The sequence below is a fragment of the Felis catus genome, chromosome D4, assembly GCF_018350175.1.
Source record: "Felis catus isolate Fca126 chromosome D4, F.catus_Fca126_mat1.0, whole genome shotgun sequence".
Classification (NCBI taxonomy): Eukaryota; Metazoa; Chordata; class Mammalia; order Carnivora; family Felidae; genus Felis; species Felis catus.
Genome location: NC_058380.1, coordinates 83,197,207 through 83,211,387, shown reverse-complemented (window position 1 = coordinate 83,211,387; position 14,181 = coordinate 83,197,207). Strand labels below are relative to the sequence as shown.

The 14,181-nt window shown below is 54.0% G+C and overlaps 1 protein-coding gene across 1 annotated transcript in view; it reads right to left on the bottom strand.

The window, feature by feature from the left end:
* NEK6 (NIMA related kinase 6) overlaps window positions 1-8,792 on the bottom strand; it is an 85,861-nt gene extending 77,069 nt beyond the window's left edge. Inside the window, exon 1 of the mRNA XM_023242702.2 lies at window positions 8,656-8,792. The gene's annotated coding sequence lies outside the window, so the exon portion shown is untranslated. The remainder of the gene's footprint in view (window positions 1-8,655) is intronic.
* Window positions 8,793-14,181: the final 5,389 nt, after the last annotated feature.

Below are 14,181 nucleotides of genomic sequence, written 5' to 3'. Positions count from 1 at the left end.
TTGCCACGTGCTGTTCCTTCCAGCTGCCTAGGAGGCCCTCTCCCAGGCCCTGGACCTGGCCACCAACTCACAGCCCACATGACAGGCACTTCCAGATGGCAGCCTCTGCCCTCTGACTCTGCAGACCAGACCCCGATGCGGCCGGCTTCCATCCAGCACACATGCTGATGGTAATTAACTAAGCACATATATCCTGGATTCTCAGTGTCTGTTTCTTCGTTCACACAGTGGGCATCATGACATCTACATCAGAGAACTGCTGGGAGGACCAAATGAGTTAATCCTCGTAAAGGGTGGGGCGGGCGCCTGGGTGGCTCAGTCAGTTAAGCGTCCGACTTCGGCTCAGGTCACAGTCTCGTGGGCCGTGGGTTCGAGCCCCACGTTGGGCTCTGTGCTGACAGCTCAGAGCCTGGAGCCTGTTTCGGATTCTGTGTCTCCCTCTCTCTCTGCCCCTCCCATGCTCATGCTCTCTCTCACTCTGCCTCTCAAAAATAAAATAAACGTTTAAAAAAAAAAATCCACGTAAAGGGTTAGAATGGAATGATGCATACAGTAGGTGCCAGGTCTATGGAAGGGGTCAAGAGCTGGGGAAGTGGCAGAGGTCTCTGATTTCACACTGCTGGGGGTCTGCCCACAGCCCACGACCCCATCCCGCAGCCCACCCACCCACTCACCCTGTGGTCTACCTGCCCTTCACCCCAGCCCTCTGAGACCTCCAGGCAAACCTCGTGTTTCCCTCAAGGCTGGCTCGGATGCCCTCCCTCCTGGAAAGGGTTCCTGCTTCCCCAGAGAACGAGCCCTGGAAAGATGCCTACTGCAGATGTTCACCAGCACCCAGAGGAGCTCGTGACACAACCCGTCCTTACCAGGTTGTTAGAGGCTGTGGGGTGGGGCCCTGAGAGGGTCTCTGGGACCCAGCTCCCAGAATAAGGCCTGACCCAGACATTGGGATGTATGACTCAAATCAATGAGTGAACGGACGGCCGCATACCAGCCGGCACAGGCGGGTCTGGTTAACCAGAGTCCACTCCACCCGCACGACTGTGCACGGGTCTGTGTTTCTGCATCGGACTCCTCGCCCACAGCCCAGGCTCAAGCACCATGACCAGAGCCTTGGCCTGAGAAGCAGGACAGCGTCCATGACCTTGGGAACTGGTCACAGTCTCTCGGGGCCTCAGTCTCCCCATCTGTAAAATGAGAGGCTTTCATGCTTTTATTTTTAAGCATCGGAACCTTGTGAACATTTTTTCCACGTAACATAAAGTTGACCGTTCTGAAGTGACCAATTCGGTGGCATTTAGCACATTCACAGTGTTATGCAACCACCACCTCTCTCTGGTTCGGAAACATTGTCATCACGCAAAAGGAAACCCTGTACCCATTAAGTGGTAGTTCCCCATGCTCCCCTCCCTCAGCCCCTGGTAACCACCAATCTGCTTTCTGTCCCCACATGGACTTATAGACTATGGATGTTTCATATGAGAATCTTTTCTTTTTTTTTTTTTTTTTAACATGTATTTATTTTTGAGACAGAGAGAGACAGAGCATGAACAGGGGAGGGTCAGAGAGAGGGAGACAGAGAATCTGAAACAGGCTCCAGGCTCTGAGCTGTCAGCACAGAGCCCGATGCGGGGCTCGAACTCACGGACCGTGAGATCATGACCTGAGCCGAAGTCGGACGCTTAACCGACTGAGCCACCCAGGCGCCCCGAGAATCTTTTCTTAAAATGACTCCTGTGCGAAGCCTCCTTATGTAAAACAGGTAACGGGGTTAGTGCTGTGGGAAGACAGGTCTGCCCTGCGCGACAACCCCCCTCCCACCCCCCAGCTAAAGTCCCTCTCCCTTAGTGACCCTTCAGGGAAGGCTCTGATCCCAGACCCCTTTCTTTTCACAATTCTGGTTCTAACGTTGGATTTCTTTTTTTTTTAACTTTTTTTGGAAGTTTATTCATTTTTGAGAGACAGAGGCAGAGCGTGAGCAGAGGAGGGGCAGAGAGAGAGAGGGAGACACAGAATCCAAAGGGGGCTCCAGGCTCTGAGCTGTCAGCACAGAGCCCGACGAGGGGCTCGAACTCAGGAACCTCGAGATCCTGACCTGGGCTGAGGTCAGACGCTTAACCGATGGAGTCACCCAGGCGTCCCTCTTTTTTTTTTTTTTTAATGTTTATTTATTCATTTTTTGAGGGGGAGGAGGGGCAGAGAGAGCTGGAAACAGAGAATCCCAAGCAGGCTCAGCACTGTCAGCGCAGAGCCCCACGCAGGGCTCGAAATCACAAACCGCGAGACAGTGACCTGAACCGAAATCAAGAGGGTGTCGTTTAACCGACTGAGCCCCCCAGGCGCCCTAAAGTTGGATTTCTAAGGCAAGTCCCCCCTTCACCCTCCTCCCTGCCAAACAGTGTCCAAGAATCAAGGGCCTCAAGCCTGGTGCTACTGGCCCATTTTCCCAATGAGGGAGTAGAGGTGCAATATTCCAAGGTGGCTCCGGAGCCCGCTGAGGCTCTCCCCTCCCCACACACAGCACGGCAGGGTCTCAGGTGTGAAGAGCGTTTGTGGCCCACGGAAGCTGCCTCAGGAGGGGCGGCCACTTCCGTGGGACAAGGACCCCCCCCCCCCTTTAGGGACAAGCCAGCCCGACAGAACCCCAAATGGCTTAGGAGGGAGCGCCAAACACGCATGGCCTCTCCCCGCCCCCACCCGGGGCCCGGGCCTCGCTGTGCGGACCCTCCGCAAGGGCTCCCTGCCCCCCGGGCCCGGGGCTGTGACAGCCGCTTCTGTCAGCACAGACCTCTGATGGGGCCCGACGCTGTGTAAATAATTAACAAAACATCTGCCTTGCTTAATAACACACTGTGGCTGACACAGCTCTTGGGGCCTCCCGAGACCCTCCGACTCCAAGAGGACGCGTCAAAACCTTATAAGGCTCCCTTTCCGAGCCTCGTGGGGGGGCGGGTGGAGGGCAGCACAAGACACTGACTTCTACACGTTTTCCTGGGCCGCCCAGAGCACCCGGACTTAAAGCCCGCCTCGGTCCAAACCGCGCGTCTCTTCCCGGTCTATTTTGAGGGTCATGATCACGGGGAAGTGCTTCAGCGGCCCCTGACACTGCTTTCAGCCTCACTTAGGGCCTCAGTAGGCAGGGGCGCTGAAAATGCTCCGGACAGAGAAACAACTTTCCTGGCCCAGTGACCCCGGCCCGGTGACCCTAGGAAACAACTAGTTTCCTCACCTCCCATAAAATCTCGGGGTAGCACTTCTGGGGTGCCACCCATGTGCTGAGGGGTTTATATCCATTGTTTCCTGTAGTTCTTCCCTCAAATGTTATGAGGGACAAATGTCCTGATATTGTCTCTGTTCCCCAGTTGGGGAAACTGAGACTCCGGGAGGTGAATGGCTTGCTCTGGGACTCCCACCTGGCTCCATTTGGTGCCAAAGCTCAAGTCCTTAATGTGATCGTGGGTTAGTGCCTTCCCCTCCTTGGGCCCCAGTCTTCATTCTGTAAAATGGGCGTGTGGTTCTTCTCTGGACTGCTCTGGACTCACCAGAGCTGAAGGTCATTTGCAAGGCAACGGGTACCCCTTTGCACGTCTCTTCCTGACAACTCCCAGTTTCAAAGACTTTGGGGACAACAAGGAACAAGGCAGGGCAGACCTTGGGGAGAGGGGTGGTGGACAAATTCCAAGTCTGCCATTCACCTGCAGTGACAAGGGCTCTGAGGGACCAACCCCATATCCTCAACTACAACTTGGGGGCTTTGGGGAGCTCTCCTCTAAGGCGCCAGCTCCGTTTCTCAAGGTCAAGCACCGCCCCACCCCCAGCCTAATTTTGAAGTGTGGGGCTTCAACAACTCGAGGAAATGCAGAACCGCAGGCTCTCAATGGCAGCTTCCCTCCCCCTTCCCCTGCAGAAATTCCTTCACACTCTATGGAATTCCTACATAAAGCCCCTTTTTCTCTTCTATGAGGTCACCATCACACAGATGTCTAAGAGAAAGAAAGATCGGCTCCATGCGGATCAAGGCGGTTGGAACTGAATGCATTTCAGATCCCGACTGCACCACTTTTCAATTCGGCTGGCCCCTCGCTCGTCCGTCCCCCAGAATCCAGCCAAAGCAACCAGTTGGGTTTGGGGTGCGGTGATCCTCCTGGTGGATGCCAAGAGGCCCAGCCAGAAGACCGGGCCTTTGCCACCAGACCACCCGAGCAGTCGTCTGTGGAAAAATCCAGAATTGGAGACAACACAGCAGAGGCTGTATATGTGGGTCTGTTTCCACACAAGCAAGTCCGTTGGAAGGACAGATGTCAAACTGCTAGATCACACTCCACGTTCAAGTTCCCAAATTGAACGTCACAGGAAATTACACCACCAACTGATTTGCCCCAATGTCCGCTCCTGTCTGGAAGCTGAGTCTGAGAAGGCTGTTGGTTTAATTCAGTCTGGGCCAAAGGAAGAGACTGCGAGTATGTCACCCAGCTCAGACAAGAATGGGTGAAGCCACTGACCTGATTTTTTTCTGTTTAAAATAAAAATATTTTCGGGGCACATGGCTGGCTCAGTCAGTAGAACATCTGACTCTTGATCTCGGGGTCGTGAGTTCAAGCTCCACAATGGGCATACGGCTTAACTTAAAAAAATACAAGTCTAAAAAAAAAAAATAAACATAAAACATAAAACCTTTTCTCCAAAGGCCATCTTGTCACTACCCACAAGTCAGTCAGATGGTCACATACCAAAAAGCCACTGAAGATCTTTGGCCAATCCTGGTCATCGTCTACCACCCACGCATTTCAAAGCCATTTCACAGACCCCCCCCCACCGGGAGGTGCTTAGACCACCCCAGATGACGCCCCACACACATGCCAGGAGCAGCCTTGCTCCCCAAAGCTCCACATTCTGGTCACCAGCATTCTGGCAACCATCCGAAGTGATGGCCAAAAGAAAGGCCCGTGGTATGTGCACACCGCTTCCTAAGAATGACATCAGCAAAAATAAATAAATAAATAAATAAAGATAAAAATGTAGGAACAAGGACTATTTTTACCTCCCCAAATCGCAGGCCAGACGGGAGAGAAATCCATCAATGCCAGAAATGTGGCTGAGCCTTCGCACAAGATCTATTATTTCACACCTTAAATTAACGCATCTCAAAGCAATTTGCAAATGTTCATCAATGTGCAGAACACGCTCAGAAGGGAGAGGAATGCCTTTTCCTTCCCAACATCAAAGGACACTTGCAGGGGCCCCACACACCCCAAGCGGCACAGGTCCGCACGCACAACATTCCTTTCAAGAACAGCATAGTATAAACCGTGATAAAAAGGAAACGAACAAGGAAGAGAGACAGGCACGGGGCTAAAATGGCAAGTGACAAGCAGCCTACATGGAAATGATCCTGTTGTCAGGTATTCAGCATTGGGAGTCGGGGCCCTGGGGGTAACGCGCCATCACTGGGGGGTCCAGCACTGGGCTCTGCCTGAGGGCAGTGCCCCAGCTTGCTCCCTCCCCACACAGGCCCAGAGATGCCAACCCATGTTTAATCTCGGATGACTCACCAGGGTCCTCCACTCCCCACCCGCTAACTCCCTTGCTTGGTCTGACCCGAGAAGAGGAAGGGAATATTCTTCTCTTTTCGACAATTGTTTTGACACTTCCCTTCTGAAACCAATCTTTGGCACTTCATGAGCAAAGAAAAAAATGTGAACTGTAGACCTTTCTCTCTGACGGTCCTGGCCCTGGGCGTGGGTCATCCACAGCAGAAGGGCAAGAGTGGACAAGGAAGGAGGGCAGCACCTTCAGGAAGCCCTGTCCCGGAAGGCTGGAGCCGGCCGACGAACCCAGCCCTGAAGGAACCTGGAAGACAGTGACCATTACTTTCCAGGTCCAGTGGGAAGACTGCTGGCTCTGCTCAGACCAGCCTGAATTCAACTCCAGGGTCAATCGCATGGCAGTCCACGATCCTCGGCACATTATTTAATCTGTGTCCCCAGCTTCCTGTAAAATGGGCATCAAGATAGTTCCTATCTAAGGGTGCCTGGGTGGCCCTGTCGATTGTGGGTCCAACTCTTGATTTCAGCTTAGGTCATGATCCCAGCGTCGTGGGATTGAGCCTTGTGTTGTCAGGCTGCATGCTGAGCGTGGAGCCTGCCTAAGATTCTCTACGTCTCTCCCTCTGCCCCTCCCCTGCACAAATGCACAAATGCGTGTTTTCTCTCTCTCTCTCTCTCTCTCTCTCTCTCTCTCTCTCTCTCTCAAAAAAAAAGTTTTAAGTATTCAAATAGTTCCTATCTCATAGTGTTGCTGAGTGGATTGAGGGAAATAAGCCTAAAGCTTTCAGTATCGTGCCTGGCACACAGGAGACCCTCAATAAATGGTGGCCCCTAATTGTAGCGCTACCTACAGAAAATTATGCACATCGTTTCATCTCTTTGAGCCTCAGTTACCTCATCTGTAAAATGGAGATAATAACCCCCTACATCCTCATGAAGGTTAAATGAATAGATGTGTGAAAACACCGAGCACCCCGTCCGCGCACCTTCAGAGGACAGGCCTGAAGTCAGGCAGGTGACAGGATCCTGCCTCCACCTCCTTTCAGCAGTCCCAGGACACAGGCTCGACCTCTCTGTGGCACAACTGTGATCAGGGCACCGTAGGGGGCTCCATGAGCATGGCTCCCTTTCCCCCTTCCCTGCCCCCTCCTTGCTCGGAGCCACTGGGAACGCCACCGGGCAAAACCAGGAGCTTCGATTCTTCAAACCCTCTTGAAACCCCAAGCCCAGACCAACCTGGGCCACCGCTTCAGTCTGAGACTTTGTTTTGTGAGGACAGAAACTACTTTTTAGTCATTTCCGAAGCAGACTGGGACGGCAGTGGCTGACAAACCACAGGGACCATTTTAAATCCTGGGCCTTTTCTTCTGGGAAGTTAGGCAAGAACCTTCCCAAATGTTTGCCCGTGGGGCTCTCTGCCAGGGAGTGACTCATCTACAGCTCCCCACAGGCATATTTTATTTGGGGGTGGGGGATGGAGGGAGGGCCTGGCCTTGAGGGGAGAAGGAGAGGCAGCATTTCCAGCAAACCCAGAAGGTGTTTTCTTCGTTTTTTGGGGGTTTTTTTTTTTAGGACAAAAAAGAAAAAGAATGTGGGTCTTTTTGTTTCCTTCCAGGTTTTGTTTGCTAAAAGAGACGTCCAAAGTTCACTCTGTAAGCTGCTGCTTGGGGAACGGGGCGCTTCCAGCCGGCTCTACATCCCTTTCAATGAAATTCTTCTTCCATTAACACCACGGATTTTTAAATGTGCCTCCAAGATTTGCCTGCGCACGACATTTTCCCCTCAGAGAGGCAAGCTGAGTTCTGAAAACGCAGGGGAACTAGGGCGCTCTAGAGTTTCTAAAGTTGGCCTTGAAGCAATTGAGACCTTCAACTGCAGAGATTTTCAACATTTCTAAAGCCCCCCCCCCAAAAGCCGTCCCTCAAAGCTGCAGGACAGACCTTGGAAACCAGCATCCCCAGAGTGCTGTGCTGTTTCTTACTGTCTTGGGGACTCACGCTTGGAGCCCAGGCTCAACAAATGCATCAACTGGACGAGTATTCATCTACTTAGCAGAGTAAGCAGAGACAGAGAGACCCCCGGATACACAGACTAGTATCCTGGGACCCCTAGTCTCCCCAGGGTCAGGCCCCCCAGGCACAGGGGAAAGGTTAAAATCTGCCAGGGCCGGAGAGGGGCGAGAACAAAGCCAGGAGACCCAGAAAGAGGATTTAGGAAGAAGTGAACACAAGTCCTCCGACACCAGGCCAAGTAGCTCTGCCAGACCCACCATAGCGCCAGCCCAGCCTGGGCACCCGGGGGGCCCCATGCAGGGTCCCGACAGCGGGCCCCACCAAACGCCTGGCTCTGAGGCTTCCCTCTCTGCCAGGCCCAGCCTGGCTCCACCGGTCTGACCGCTGGCCCTCATTCACCACACAAGGCCCAGCACCCACCAGGTGCCCACCCCTGGCCTACTTCTCTCCATGGGCTCCCTGGCATCGGGGCCAGGGGCTGACGCATCATGCAAAACGCCTTGTGGGTGCCAAGGGGGGCCCTCGGCCTCCATAATAAACACACTCCCACACTCCCGGACACAAAACACACATCCACACGCACGTCTGTACACTTTAGTCCTCAAAGGCTCACAAATGCACACAGAAACCACTTGTGAACGCTCACACACGTGCGCGCACGTACTCCCCGAACCCACACAACTCCTTCACAAAAATGGGATCCCACGTGAAGCGCTTGGCACACTCCTTGGCAAACAGTAAACAATAAACGTCCAAAAGGGAGCCACGCGCGCGTCCCCCGCACTCCTTCACCGCAAACCCCACCACCCAGACCCTCCGCCGTGCACGCGCACACTCGGGCGCACACCCCGAGGGGCAGACGGACACACGCCGCCCACGCACGCTCGGACGCACGGCCGCCGACACACTCGGGCTCTCGCGTACACTCGCGTCCCGGCCTCCCGCGTACACCCCCGCCCGCCGTCCCCCGCCGAGTCGCGGCCGCGCGCGCGAGCACGCGCACCCCCCTCGGCCCGGCTGCGGGTGACTGCCCCGCCGCCCGGCCCCCGCCCCTTCCCCGGCCCGATCCCGCCGGGCCCCGGCCCCAGGCCACTCACCAGCGCGCGGGCGGCTCGGCTGCCGGCGGGAAGAGCGGCGCGCGGCCCGGCGGGCGGCCGGCCGGAGCGGAGGGTCCCACACGAGTCGGCGGCGCCGCGGCCGCACGCCCGTCCGCTCGGTTCCGCCGCCGCCTGCGCGGGCCCGCGCGCGCTCCCGCCCCTCCCCACCGCGGGGCCGCGCCGCCCCCTGCGCTCGTGCGCGCTGCCGCCACGCTGGCCCGGGGGGCGCCCCGCGGCTACCGCCCGGCGCGGGACCGCTCCGCGCCCCCGAGCCGTTTGGACCGCGGGTGATCCGCTCGGCCGAGCCGCACCCCGCGCCCTACTTCGAAGATGGGGAAACTGAGGCCCAAACTCTCACAGCGAGTCAGGCCCAGCAGACTCCCCTCCACCCCTCCTCGGGTTCTAGACGTTTAGGATTAGGGTCCGCGATCGGAGGACTCGTGGACCCCTCCCATCCATTCTTGTGTACCCATCACCTAACGTTGCTCCCTTCACGGCCCTGGGCATGCTGGCCAGTCAACCAGCGCTTATTGTGCGCCTACTGCATGTAGGCACTGAGGTAGGCTCCAAGGATATCTTGATGTGGCAAAGGTGCTGCTCCCTGCCCTCAAAGTGCCAACATCTCCTCATCTGGGGCTCCCCACTTCCTGTGGACCCCAGGACTAGTAAGAGTCAATGTGCAGAGCTTTCTGGGAGAAGGCTCTACTAATGAATGCTTAGGAGACAGAGTCTCCATGGGGCCCCAAAGGTTGCTGCTCAGTTCCCTGCTTCACTTCCTAAGGGAACCCGTCTCCCCCACCCCACCCCCCATCCCCAGAGGGGACGCTTCTAGCTTACACGGTTCCTGTTTCCACACTGGCTGCTTCTCCTCCACATGCAAAACTGTGCTATGTTCCCGAGGAGGACTGGAACCAGGGACTGACACTGACTGCCTGACTACTGTCCAGCTTGGTCACAACACCGTGCTGGGCACAGAGAGGATACCCCAGTATTGCACCTGGCTGTGATCTGTAACAATAATGATACCAACCGAGTACCCACTGTGTGCCAGTCTTACGACCGCACAGCCATTCTGTGAAGGAGGCATGAGGCTGCTTTCGTGCCCATGTTACAGAAGGGATACATGAGGTTTAGAATAGAAGCTGAAAGAAACAAATTCTCTTGCTTAAAGTCACCCAGATGGTAAGCGGTTGAACAGGTAGCTGGGCCACAGATTGTCTAATTCCAGTGCCTGCTAATCTAGGCAATCCTACCGCGTGAACAACATAGCCCTGGGCTGCCGGTATAAGAGAGGACAGATGGGGAGGCAGCTGGCCCAGAGGACCCAGCTCAGTCCCAGCCCTTCCACAAACCAGCAGGAGCAGAGTGGATCATTCGGCACATTTGTTAGCCGTTTAGTTGGGGACTCATTTACAACCTCACTTCGCATGATATACGTGACAATAAATACCAGGTAGATCGAAGAGGTAACTATAAGCAATAACATTGCAAAAAGTAATAGAAATAAATAGAAGTTCTGAGACAATGTGTTGCAGGGTTACTAGCAGATCAGTGGTATTGACCACATCCACTCAGCAAACAGTAATTGCTTCATTCAATCACCCGACGCCTATCTCTGCGCACCTGATACCGGTCAGGTACTATTCTAGGCCCTGGGATATGCTTGGGAACAAAATACAGCCCTGACTCTCCTGGGGCTTCAATCTGGGGGGTGGGGCGTGGGGAGAAGAAATTGCTAATATGCATGGTGTGGTTAATAAGTTTGGTGGAGAAAATAAAATAGGAAAGGGCTAGGAGAGCACAGGGGTGCTTTTTCATAGAAGGTGCTGGAAGAAGGCCTCTCTGACGAAGTGATACTTGAGCAGAGGGGAGGTGATGAGAGGTCTTCTGTATGTAGGACAGGCCCGAGGTTCCAAGAACAGTCCTGGTAGGCTACAGGACAACCTGAAATTTCCCTTGGAAGGAAACTTTGAGAGCAGTGTCAGACCCCCAGGAAGAGAAGCCCCGGTGTAGGATTTTGCAGTTTGCAAAGCCCTACCCCAGCCTCGTGGAGCCCCTTTAACAGGTACTCCTAATATCCTCATTTTCTAGTTAGGAAACTGAGGCTCAGAGAGGTCCAGCAGCCTGCCCCAGGTCACACAGCACACAGCCCAGCTGCAATCAGCAGAGATGGTTCACACCTCCCGCGAGCTGACGCCAATGCAGAGTGTTAGGGGGGTAAAGAAGGCTCGTGCACCTCCCCGCCCCCTTCCTGCCCTCTTGGGCTATAATTCAGGAGCTGGCAGGGCGGAGCATTCACTGTTTTCCCGGCCTTTCTCCTCCTCACCTGTTTCCTTCCCTCCGGCATGGTCCCAGCCCCAGGTGGATATGCTGAGGGCAAAAAAAGCAGGTCCAATTCAGCCCAGAGACCCTCCAGATTCCCTGCACTCCCCCCACTATGTCGGCCAGGGTAGGGGGTAGAGGGAAATGGGTGCAACCTGAGCCCCATTCGACTTTTGTTTTTAACTCAAAGGATTTTGCAGCGAGTCCCCAAATGAGTCACCGCGAAGAGGTGCTTCGCAAAATGACTCCCAGAATTAGAATCAGCATCTCCCTGCGCACGCTGCCTGACACCTCCTCCCACGGTGCCATTTGTGAATCTAGTCTGGGAGAAAGCCTCTCTCTGTTCACCCCCGAGAGTTTCAGGATTAAGCCCATGTCGTTTCATTATTTCTCTGCATTAGGGGAAGAGAAGCTACCATTGCTGGCCCCTTCTCCACACCCAGCTCTGCATGAGGCATTTCGTTCTCCCAGCGCGCCTCGAGATGGGGGCCGTGCTCTCTGTTTTACAAATGAAGAAACTGAGGCTCAGGGTAATAGAGTGGTTTGAACACAGCCAGGATTTGAACCCGGGTTTGCTGTTGTTGTCAGTATTTGGGGAGGGAGCAGTGGGGGACGAGAGAAGGCCTGAGAGACTAGAATCAGAACCAGGCCCTTTGGACACAAGGTCGTCTTGCCGGCTTCCGAACGATGGGAATTTTTGGTGGGGGGACAATCTCGGTTTTCCCAGGAAGTCTCAACTCTGCTTATTGTCTGGACGAGATTACTGTTAACAGCATCCCTTTTCAGTCCAAGAATGTCTCGGTTCGGGTGATCGACGCTAGGGTCACCTGGTTGTATGCAAACGTCACTGCATTGGGGGTTTCAGTTTTTTACATTATATGCGGTGCAAAATGGGGGCCCCTTGTCTGCGGGGCCTTGTCCACATCCTGATGACTGCACTTCCAACCGAGAGTTTATGGAACTTTCTAGGAGTAGCAAACCCAGCTGGCTGGGGAAGGAGTCAGGGCTGTGTGTCAGGACTCTGTCCCACCCCAGCTCTGCCACTTACTCCCTGTGTGACCCTGGGCCAGTTTCCCAGCTGGCAAAGTGAAGGGCGGATCTCCAAAAGCCCTGTCACCTCTGACCTTCTAGGGTTTCCCATTGCCCGGTGCATGCTGGGAAACCAACTAACAATTTTGGTAAGGACCAGGAATGCAGGGAGCCTCCTTCCCTTCCAGGCCATCATACGGTTCACTTTTTTTTTAAACAACGTACCTCATTTTTAGCTATTTTAAGTTTTAAAACAGTGTTCTAATTTATTTTTTGAATAGCTAATACCCACAGCTCGAAATTCAGAAGGTGCCGGAAAGGTACGCGGTGAAAAGTTTCCTTTCCTTTCCCCTCCAGCTACCTCCTTCTTTTCCCTGGAAGTAACCAGTATTGCCAAACACACTCTGTTCCCAGGCAGTGTGTTTTGTGTGGTTGTGTGTGTGTGTGTGTGTGTGTGTGTGTGTTTTCTCATTTTTCATACAAATGATAGTGTCTGGTCCACACTGCTGTATGCCTTGTGTTTTCTTCACTTCCTCGGAGACTGCTTGCTATCACTTCGCAAAGAGCTACTTCCTTGTTTATGACTGTGTAGTACTCCAACATATTTGCATTTCATCCCCCTTACATTGGCATTTGCTCTGTGTACTGTTCTAAGCACGGTGGGAGCTAACAGAAGTTTTGGTCATGGCTCCAGCTCCCAGGGACTTACAGTCTGGTTGGGAGACAAGAAAAACCGAAAATACTGGTGGGACGAAGAAGCACAGGTTCTCTAATGATCCCCAAGTTCATTTGTGAGGTTGGCTTTGGCGCTAATTTGTTTCCAGCTCCAGGTATGGGTAGGGCTGTTGGAAGAGCCCCGACGCGGGTGCTTTAAGACTTGAAAACTCAGGAGTGCAGATTCAGGCATTCTGCTTCTTCATTCTGGGCCTCGGTGTGCTCATCTGTGCAACGGGGGCAGTCGCCCTCTCTGCAGGACGGTGGTAGTCACGTGAGATCGTGTTCCTGAAAAGGCTTGATGAAGAGTGAAATGCTCCCGGGCCGGAGGGGCGGGGAGCCTGATGCAGCTGTAAGGAACGGAATATTAAGTGAGGCTAGCGTGCCTCTTCCTGGCCAGAGAGAAGCATCTGATTAAGCTTTTTGTGCTTTTCTGATCCTGTGATAGGAGCTGTTAAACAGTTATCTCCTTCCATCTTTGGCAGTGACATTCGCCAATTCCGGGTGTGCTACAGGCCAGTCCCGGAAGACCCCACACCCAGAAGAGGCCCTGGAACGCGGAAACGACATAAGCCAACAATCTTAAATTAAGGCATGGAGGGCTGTTGGGGATCACATCCCTACTCTCGTAACAGATGGGACTGGTTCCAAGCCACCCCAGCAAGAGGCAGAGTTGCACCCAGGGATGTTGCCACACCCCTGCACCTCCCTGCAGTTCCCTCCACCACCTTCCGCTACTTGCCGTTTCAAGGAACAAATTCAAATGCTACTGACTAAGTGACGAGGGGCAACAATCCAGCACCATTAATACTAGTGTGTCCTTTTAAAAAAATTTTTTTAATGTTTATTTATTTTTGAGAGAGTGGGGAGGGGCAGAGAGAGAGGGAGACACAGAATCCGAAGCAGGCTCCAGGCTCTGAGCTGTCAGCACCAGAGCCCGACGCAGGGCTCGAACTCATGAACCATGAGATCGTGAGGTCATGACCTGAGCCAAAGTCAGATGGTTAATCAACCGAGCCACCCAGGCTACTAGTGTCCCCTTTGCTTCTCCAAAGTGACTTAGATCAACAACCAAGTATATGGCCCCCTTGTTATTCAGCTCAAATGGGTCAATTACTGTCCAGGTGAGTAAATCAATCATCACCTGCAGCGGGTACAGAGTCAGGCACTGGTGTGGTCCACGCATCTGTTCTGTGACGTAGGTAACAGTGTCCCCGATGAGAAAGTTTACAGAAGAGAAAACTGATGACGTTCGCCAGTGTGTCTAAAACACGGTTTAAGGGGGCATCTGATGGTTGCACAGTCTGTGTTCCCACCCACTCGGCTTTGAACCCAGACAGCAGGTCCCAGGCTGGCCGTATGTCTCCCCCAGGCATCCAGGCATCCAGTTGGCTCTGGGTGCCAAATGAGGGGCCCAACTATCCTTCTAAAAGCATGTGGCTAAGGTGAGCCTCCTCTGGG